The sequence below is a fragment of the Mytilus edulis genome, chromosome 5 (assembly GCF_963676685.1).
Source record: "Mytilus edulis chromosome 5, xbMytEdul2.2, whole genome shotgun sequence".
In the NCBI taxonomy this organism is placed as follows: Eukaryota; Metazoa; Mollusca; class Bivalvia; order Mytilida; family Mytilidae; genus Mytilus; species Mytilus edulis.
In genome coordinates, this window is record NC_092348.1 from 54,442,093 (window position 1) to 54,451,925 (window position 9,833).

At 32.6% G+C, this 9,833-nt stretch overlaps 1 protein-coding gene across 1 annotated transcript in view; it reads right to left on the reverse strand.

Annotated features, from left to right (window-relative positions):
- The window catches only part of LOC139523940 (uncharacterized), a 36,308-nt gene extending 28,795 nt beyond the window's left edge, over positions 1–7,513 (reverse strand). The window contains exon 1 of the mRNA XM_071318373.1: positions 7,391–7,513. The gene's annotated coding sequence lies outside the window, so the exon portion shown is untranslated. The remainder of the gene's footprint in view (positions 1–7,390) is intronic.
- Positions 7,514–9,833: the final 2,320 nt, after the last annotated feature.

The window sequence follows — 9,833 nt, forward strand, 5'->3', positions numbered from 1 at the left end:
GTACCTAGTATTCTTGGCAAGAATAAAGCGGCTTCTTTTGTTGCTCTCATTTGTTCCCTGTAATAACCAACTATAATGATTAAAGGAAAGGTAAATAGTGGCTGCAATATCATCACCGGAGCAGTGAACCTGCAGTCACCGATCACCATGGAATTACTGTACTTTCCTTAGTAAGATCTATTAAAGAAGACATTTCACGTCAACTAAAATTTATTATCATGTAATACCTCGAAAACAGGAATCTCCCACCATAAGTATTGTTTACAATGTCAATCTGATCGAGTTTCCATGAAATTAAGCACCCCCTTTTCTTCATGTTTCAAAGATTATCAATTTTATGGTCTTAACTCATAATCATAAATTGTAATTGCTTACGCTTAACGTTAATGGTTTGAAGAAATTTTCTGTAATTCTATTAAAGCTTTGAAGATCCTACTAATTTCGCATTAATTTCAATTAGATCAATTACAAGTGAAGAATGCTACAGTGATAAATTGAATTTCTCTGTCTGTTGTAGTGAGAAATTCGAGATTTTGTTTTCTGTTTGAACATCCATTTACGACGTTGATTGCACATTTACTGTCTTTTTTTATCGTTGTGCTTCTGTTTTTGGCAATTCTGTCAGTCTTGGGTTCAGTTCAAAGCTAAGATGCACACTTCAGTCAACGGTCATTTCAGTATCAGTCTTCGACTTAGTGGAGAGTCAAGATGCACGCAGGAGTCAATGGCAATTTTATCAGTTTAAGACTTAGTTTAAAGTCAAGATGCACACAGGAGTCATATGTCATTTTACCAGTCTTTGGCTTTTTTAAAAGCTAAGACGCACAGACACAGAAGTCATAGGTCATGTTGAAAACAAAACTTTACGACAAAAGAGATGATTTCAGCTTTCCAATTGTGAACTTTCCATTTCTAAGTAGCAACATTCCAGCAGCACCTGCATACGGAGTATATATCTCCCAATCGATACGATATTCCCGTGCTTGCATTTCTTATCATGATTTTCTTGATAGAGGGTTGCTGCTCACAAGGAAGCTATTAAACCTAGAGTTCCAAATGGTGAAGTTGATATCATCCCTTCGTAAATTTTACGGACGCCATCACGAGTTGGTTGATCGTTATGGAATAGCCGTTTCACAGATGATATCGGATATGTTCCTTACGTCGTAACTACAATCCCCTTCCCTTTCATGAGTGTGACCTACCGAATTAGACTATTTACCGGATTTGTTATCACATAATGAACACGACGGGTGCCACATGTGGAGCAGGATCTGTTTTCCCTTCCAGAGCACATGATATCACCCCTAGTTTTTTGGTGGGGTTCGTGTTGTTTATTCTTTAGTTTTTTATGTTGTGTCATGTGTACTGTTGTTTGTTTGTCTTTTTCATTTTAAGCCATGGCGTTGTCAGTTTGTTTTAGATTTATGAGTTTGACTGTCCCTTTGGTATCTTTCGTCCCTCTTTTATCAGTCTTGGACTAAGTTAAAAGCCAAGATGAACCCAGGAGTCATAAACGTTTTTTTTTTAATTTTTTTTATCATATATCGGCGACAACACTTCAATGGCACAATCAAAAAGATATTTACAACCAAAGATGCATGAAGGAGTCCTGAGTATTTTTTTCAATATTAAACCTAGTTAAAAGCCAATATGCACACAGGAGTCATAGACTATTTTTTTTTATCTATTATCGTCGATAAAATTTCAATGGCAGAACAAAAAGATATTTACAACCTATACGGTCTTCAACGATATCTGAGACAGATTCTGAAATTTATAAAATAGACCGGAGTCTGAAAACCTTATTAATAAATACAGAGACTATCAAAGATCTGCCACGGAAGAAAAAAAAACCAAAGATTTAAAAACAATGCATACTCTCATTTTCCAAATTAAGATAAGAAGCATTTCTCTTGCAAAATTTAATGTTCAAATATAGTGTTAAGAATTCTTACGAAAAGACACAAGGAAATGATATGCCCATCGATAAAATCGATTTGACTAATCGTTTTAAGTGATATCTATAAATGTTCTTCCACTGTTTGGCATTGTTCAAACCAGTACTATTTCTATCCGTTTCCAACGTTATCGTATAGAAGAATCTAAAGTAGAGACACTCACTCACTGTACTGATTTGCCTTAACGTATGTTCCATCAAAATAGGTTTGCGTTCTTCATTGATAGAGTAACAACATGAAAGTCAATGACAAACAATTTGTAACGAAAATATCAGACGTGACCAACCACTTTAGATGACTTATTTTGGAAATATCATTTGACGTTGTGAACCAAAAGATGAAAAGGTGGGACAATACCAAGGAATATCGAAGTAAAAAGCTAAAAGGATAGACAACATCATAGCCAAAGGCAAAAGGACGAGATAACAAACCACAGTCAAAAATAATTACACAGAAACATGTTAAAGCACTGCACTTCACTTGAACTTTGTTAGATAGTTGTTTCATTAACAATCATTCCACATCTCCTTATTATTTTATAATGGTCCCTCCCATATAGAACCGAGATAGCAATGGGTGCTCCCAAAAGGTTAGACATTATCATCAGTGGTGTCCGTCGTCTTCTTTATAGTAATTAAGGTAAAAATCTCTGAATGGTAATGTGCCTTTTGTGTTATCATGAGATTAGGAGAACCTTATGCTGCAGATAAGATGAAATATTGTGAACAAGCTAGATATTTATCTTTTTAAATATATTATGTTGTTATGTATTTTAACACTTATGATTTTTTTTTTTACCTTTATATATTCCTTTATTTTTTAGATAGAAAACACAATAAAATTGAGAATGGAAATGGGGAATGTGCCAAAGAGACAACAACCCGACTTTTAAAAGTATCTTGTTATAGTCTGATAGGTGTTCTATCCTGCCGAAACACAGCAGGGTTGCATTGACAAAGGACATGAAATATATATTTCGCTAGGCAAAAGACCAAACATGCAGTTATTACTTATTCTTGACAAAAATACACAAAAATGCATATAAAGAAGACTTGAAAATTGAAAGTGGTTCGAAATAAAAATTATTATCTTCATTCCAAACACCTTCTTGTCATTAGCGGATACACTGACCTCGTCCACATTTATTCGTCATCCTAAAAGAAATGTGTTCTTCGTGCACCATGGAAGATTTCAACACTATAGGGCTATACGAGGACATGTACAGAAATTTAATACTGAGATATTTGTCATCTTCGCTAGCCAAGGGTTTCGATCCAGTTCCAGACTGAATGGTACCGTAATCCTTTGCTAGCCAAGATTAGTGTTTACATGTTATTTTCATTATGTAATGCTTCTGGTCCGAGATATTTTATTGCAATACCATGGCTGTCTTGAAATCCACCACTGATACAATTCATCATATTTTGTAAACATTACAATAATTGGATTATAGCCTAGAAGATTCAACTGATTTTACATTAATTTCAATTACAAGCCAAGGATGCGTTTTTGATGAATTTAATTTCACAGCCTTATTTTTATTGGATGAGTTTTACTCGCCTAATTCTTCTGCATGGTAGTCAATTTCTAAACTGATCAAAAATCCTATTTGTCATTCGGTTTCTTGTTACAATAAACTGGAAATTTTATATTTTCAAAGGCTTTATTTGCATCTGAATAGATACGTTGAGAATAAGCTTTTCTAGAGGCGATTTTTCTTCGACACAAAACGTTTTGTCCTTCAAATTAATATAAAGCTTGATGTATAAATGAGGAAGTCCTGCTATTTTTATGTGTCATAATAGTGGAAATTAAAACCAATGTAAACGATTTCCTGTTCAATGAAATATAATAGAGTCCATTAGTCAATATGTCAAAGAAAAAAAAATCAATTACATTTTAAATGCGGAACCGTTGGATTCGTAGTTCCTTTATTATGCATATTTTTTTGTTGAATTACATGTATGACATAAATGTACTTGGCAATACTAAATATCCAAAAGGTTAAATGGCATTTCAAGCTTTTTTGACAGTGTTTTGAATTTGTTGAAAGTTTGAAAAGACATGAGCAGAAAAATTCTGAAGATACAAAGGAGGTCGATCAAAACTTCAAGTCAAACTTCGATCTTGTTCATTTTTTTGTTGTTGGTTTTCTACATTTGATTTTCCTCATGACCGCTGTAATTTCGGAACAGTTTCAGGTATTAAGGGAGTTCGCTTCTCAGATTCAAAGTAATTAACTTTTCAAAACACTAGTTTATATAGATAGGGGATTAATAAAGGAATCCAAAGAGCAAAAAAAATATATAGGTCACCGTGCTTGTTTTCGAGATATTAGCCATTGGAATTTTGGCGGGAAAATATTCTCTCTTGACTTTTCATAGCTTTATCGTTGACAAGTTGAGGTTCTCAAAAACTGTTAAAAAGTAATTAAAATTTTATAAGACTTTTACAGATGGCTTATCATTATACATGTAAAAGATTGACAAAAAGAAAAATGGTGGTCACCGGTCAAATTTTTTCAAGGCATTCAAATGGAGAAAACCAGAGGATTCCGAAAATCTGACAAAAAAAAATCTAAAACATGACAAGCCAGCTTCCTTAAACAACAACCCTATAGAACTCAGTACAATCCAATCTTATGTATACACGTATATAAACTGGCATGTATCATGCATAAAATTTAACTTAGTATTTGTTTTGTTTATTTGTTTTCTATTGAACAATATGTCCAAAGCTTACAACATTATCTATAGAAAAGTGCCAAATTAAATAGATAAAAAAAACCTTAAAAATCGAAAACCGAAATGAAAAGACATGCAGGAAAATTAAAACACAACGCAGCTCACTACTCATGAAGCGCACACATTGATATAAACATACACTGTATGCAATCGTGAAAACACAAGCTTGTGCAATACCAGTTTTCAGTAAATTGGTCTGTTATGGGGTACATGAAACTTGAAATCTTCCTATATGTTTTTTTCTCTAGTGTAGATGTAATTCTTAATACTTATGCATGTTCATATGGTTTTATTAAAGTTTATTTTCTAAATGTAGGTATCGCAATTCTTTATTTAGTTATCAATGAGAAACGAGGAAAAAATATTTCCATAAAAAGATGGAGACCATAATATTATTGCAACCTTCTCTCGACGTGAAAGTAGGCTAAATATGCATGACCATATAATAAATATAAACTGGCATGTTTCATGTTTAAAATGAAACTTAGTATTCGTTTTGTTTATTTGACCATATCATAAAAATTATAAAAAGGATTTAATAGTCATACAAACGTACTGTTTTATTTGTGTGTTTTATGATACCATTTATATAAACTCCTTTAAATAAAATTATATTGTTTCATTTAAAACCTCGGCTGACCTTGTAGTTTTAATGTTTTATCTGCATTCGATTACGCACTTGGTTAGTAATCGAACATTTTTCATTATAAATCATTTCATTTAACGGAAATCGTTTTATGATTTTATTTCAAAGGTATCTTGTGTGTCTGAAATGCAATCGAGTTGACATAAGAGACACGCAGGTGTCTATAGAAGTTGTAGGGCAACATTTAAACGTGGTCTGAAATGTTTTCAGTTTAGATTTTGATTTGTCCATTAGAAAATTTAAACAAATCCAAAACATTTCAACTGTTTTTGCAGACCAAGTACTTGTTTTGTATACATTGAAAATGGTCAAATAACTGCATTACCGGTTTTGGCAGACACGCCGCTTAACTGACTGAGACATGATGCATTTTTTCACAATTGTTCATTTTGATTCTTGCACCTTAGGCATTGCATGCTTTTAACACAATTTATATGGAGAGACTTCTCTTTCCATTTCAATTGTATTTTTAACTAATATTTATTATAACTTTTTTTACAGTATGAGCAACCGTGTCGACTGATTTTGCAATTTTGTAAAATGAATTAAATAAGTTTTTATAACTTTAAACAACTTTACAGTGAAAAGAAATTAAGCACATTTGCTACAGTTTAAAAAAATCAAGAAAGTTGAAATTTCGGCAGAGTTGTTACTCTTATAGTCAGTCCCTTATAGTCTGAATTGTAGTTCTTTATTTTATGAATACAAATAAAATAAGAAGATTTAAAGCATTTGTTTTAATTTCGCTTATTTTAGCACATTAACGAATTTTAGTGTATGCAGGTACAATTTACGTCTAATGATCAATATGATGTAAGAACGGTTCTATAATCGTAGGAGTCGTGTGCAAGTTTGAATTTCTTTAACCTTTCGGTTACCCCATCGACATTGCGAATTTTCAATTCCAATTAAATTGTGAGATTGCTTTTCACAGTGTTTCTCAATCAAAAATCCATATCATGATACTGAGGAACCATGCAAATTTTATCAACTAAAACTTCATTTCAACTCGCAATCGACCAAAGGCCTTTCCGAGACGGCAGCCTGGATCTCTCTGAAGTCAGCTACACATCTATTTAATGATAAAATGTCATGTTTAACCGTTAAATTGTACACATTAATGAAACGTTCGACCAACCTATTCCAATTCCCTTTTCCGATGTACATTTAATTAGATAACTGCATATTGAACATCAAGGCAGCGTATAATTCCTGCCGATATTGAATTAAGTATACATAGTTAAAGCGGTCCGCGATTTTCCATTAACTCCAATCAGCACAGAACCACAAGTAGTCATTTTCTTGTTATGGATGTATTAAACATTTCTTCCTTCCGGTGGAAGGTCTGGCGATCTCTGTTCCGTTTCCTTAGAACACAATTCTGCTAAAATGTTCTTTTAGTAAAGAAAAAGAAGATAAATCTTTCCTAACTATATTTTTGTTTAAAAGCTAGAAAAGTGATAAAGGACGTTGGTTTGTTCTGCTTCAGTTCTTGAAAGATTTCCAATGCTTTGCTTGGATGTTTATGGCCATCTTTTAAAGACAATGCTGAACACAATAACTATTTTTAAAGATATATATTATGGGCACTTTGATTTAGAATAAAGACATCTGAATTTGAATTGAATACACATCATATGAAACATTTGAAAAGTGCAAAGATAATTAACATTAGAAAATTAGAAAATGTATCATCACCTGTGAACTATATATAATTTACTTTTTTAACTCACGGAATATATTTCATTTCTTGCTAAACGTAAATTATGTAAAGTATATACCTTTCACCCGTCAAATATTGGACATCGGTGTTAAACATATTCAAGGTAAAACTGACAAAAACTCTTTCCATGAAAAATTGTCCATATGTCATGCTCATGTGTTTTAATTAACGATAACTGCAGCATTTTCTGACACAACATTTTAATAAAGAGCATGAAACTATTCTATGATTCAGAAAACTAGAAGTTTTCATAGCGTTCTGAAGAACATTTTCTGAATTCAAAAAAATACAATGACAACATTTATGACTGACTTACCTGTAATATTAAAGATTTTTTTCTACAAAGTCATATGCGATATTGTTTTTAAATATAAACGACTGAAATCACTAAATAGTTCCGTCAAACATCGAATGATGATTCTCTTTAAATGACTCTCAATATCCGAAGTACCATGTGCATTTATCCAATATCGATCGGAATTAATATCCGCTGTTTGTGTCGTAATTCAATCATCCGAATGTTTTAAAAGTGAACGTTTTGGTTAATATTATGATTCTACGGTATTACAGTTTTGATTATTGCGCCTGCGTGACAGTTTGGAATTTTGGGATCATTTGCAGAAGTCGCTTGGCTTTTAGCAGTTAAATACGTTCGAGTGACTTTGATTATATTGAAGTGTTAGGCACAATGACACTAGAAAAAATGCATTGATTTGTTTGTTGAAAACCATTAGTGATATCTTAAAGTATGTGCTGAAATAATTACCTTTTAATTTCCGACATTATTTGTTCTGGTTAAGGCAAAATTGTTTGAAAGCTCGTAGCTTATCATTTTTGTTTCGGAACAAATCAAGTTATCTCGAATGGCATCACATGAGCAGCACTATTGTGTTGCCTACCAATTTATAATTAAACATCATATTCAATATCGGCCATTGTCTACTTCGTTCGTAAGCTGATTAAATACAAAAGCTACACGACTTCGTCATTATCGAGGGAAACGAGACATTCAACAGATCTACGCAGGACGCAATGCCTCTAATGGAAGCATTCAATGCCAGGAAACAAAAAACTGCCAACAAGCACAACCTTTGTTCAGACTAATCACCATAAAGTATAACTTATCAATACACCCGATTCAAAAGTCAAATGCAATTACATTTATTTTAGAATTCTATAGGTTTGCTTGTTAAAGAAAATAACGGGCAAAATATGAGGAAACTAATTAATTAATGATGTATGTTAAATCGATGTACAGGACAACAATCGACATGACAAAAAGACAGAACGATTAACAAACAATATTTCTGCCTGAAGAAATGGTATAATGTATTGTCACGTTAGTCTTTTACTAAACTAACGATAAAATGAATTGTTTTCATTCAAACATTTTCCGCATATAAAGGTTTAGTTTTAGTTGAATTACTCAAAAGGGATATAGAGTACAAAATAAACTCTGCAAAGGAGTACATATAAAAAAGAAGACATTGCGATAAGACGTGTCACGGTACTTGACGTCTATCCCAAATTCATGTATTTGGTTTTGATGTTATATTTGTTGTTCTAGTGGGATTTTGTCTGATGCTTGGTCCGTTTTTGTGTGTTACATTTTAGTGTTGTGTCGTTGTTCTCCTCTTATGTTTAATGCGTTTCCCTCGGTTTTAGTTTGTTACCCCGATTTTGTTTTTTGTCCATGGATTATGAGTTTTGAACAGCGGTATACTACTGTTGCCTTTATATATGATTGTCAATGAGACAACTGTCCACAAGAGACCAAAATGACACAGACATTAACAACTATAGGTCACTGTACGGCCTTCAACAATGAGCAAAGCCCATACCGCATAGTCAACTATAAAAGGCCCCGATATGACAGTGTAAAACAATTCAAACGAGAAAACTAACGGCCTTATTTATATAAAAAATGAACGAAAAACAAATATGTAACACATAAACAAACGACAACCAAAGAATTACAGGCTCCTGACTTCGGACAGGCACAAACATAACTAATGTGGCGGGGTTAAACATGTTAGTGGGATCCCAACCCTCCCCTAACCTGGGACGGTGGTATAACAGTACAACATAAGAATAGTAATTTCTGAGACTTGTGGCGAATTTACATTCATCAAATCCATCCTTTTAAATTCAAATCAAAACTAACTTGAAATAGCACTTTGGATAATCAAACTGTGACCTGTTTCATACATTTGCCCGAATTGTGTTCTAATAAAGTAGGCCGTTTTAAAGTTTCGTATTGTTTTATATATTTTTTATGTCGGACTCTTTTAAAGCTGACCATACGGAATGGATTTTCCCCATTGTTGAAGGACGTACGGTTTCCTATAATTGCTAACATCCACTTGTATAGTTGTTTAAAACAGAACAGGTTAGAACAATTTTTCAATTCCATGCACAGTGAGATATTGCGCAAATTCTAAACAGTATATATGTATTCAAAGATGTGATACTAAATTTAACAAGTTAGACAGTGATCGATTATTTTTATTTATCAAAAAGTAAGATGCACATATCTATGCTACTTATATATTGTATACTTTTATCTAAGTTCACTTCTGAAATCGAATATTTCATACATTTTTAATAAACACACGTGATAAGAAACTTATTAATGACATTACAGAAACAAAACGCAATGCACATCACAATAAATTTATCACTACTCATATAACAAACGAGAAAGATTAAGACACTGACAGACATTAACAACGTTTAAATTCATAATTTATTTGTAAAAC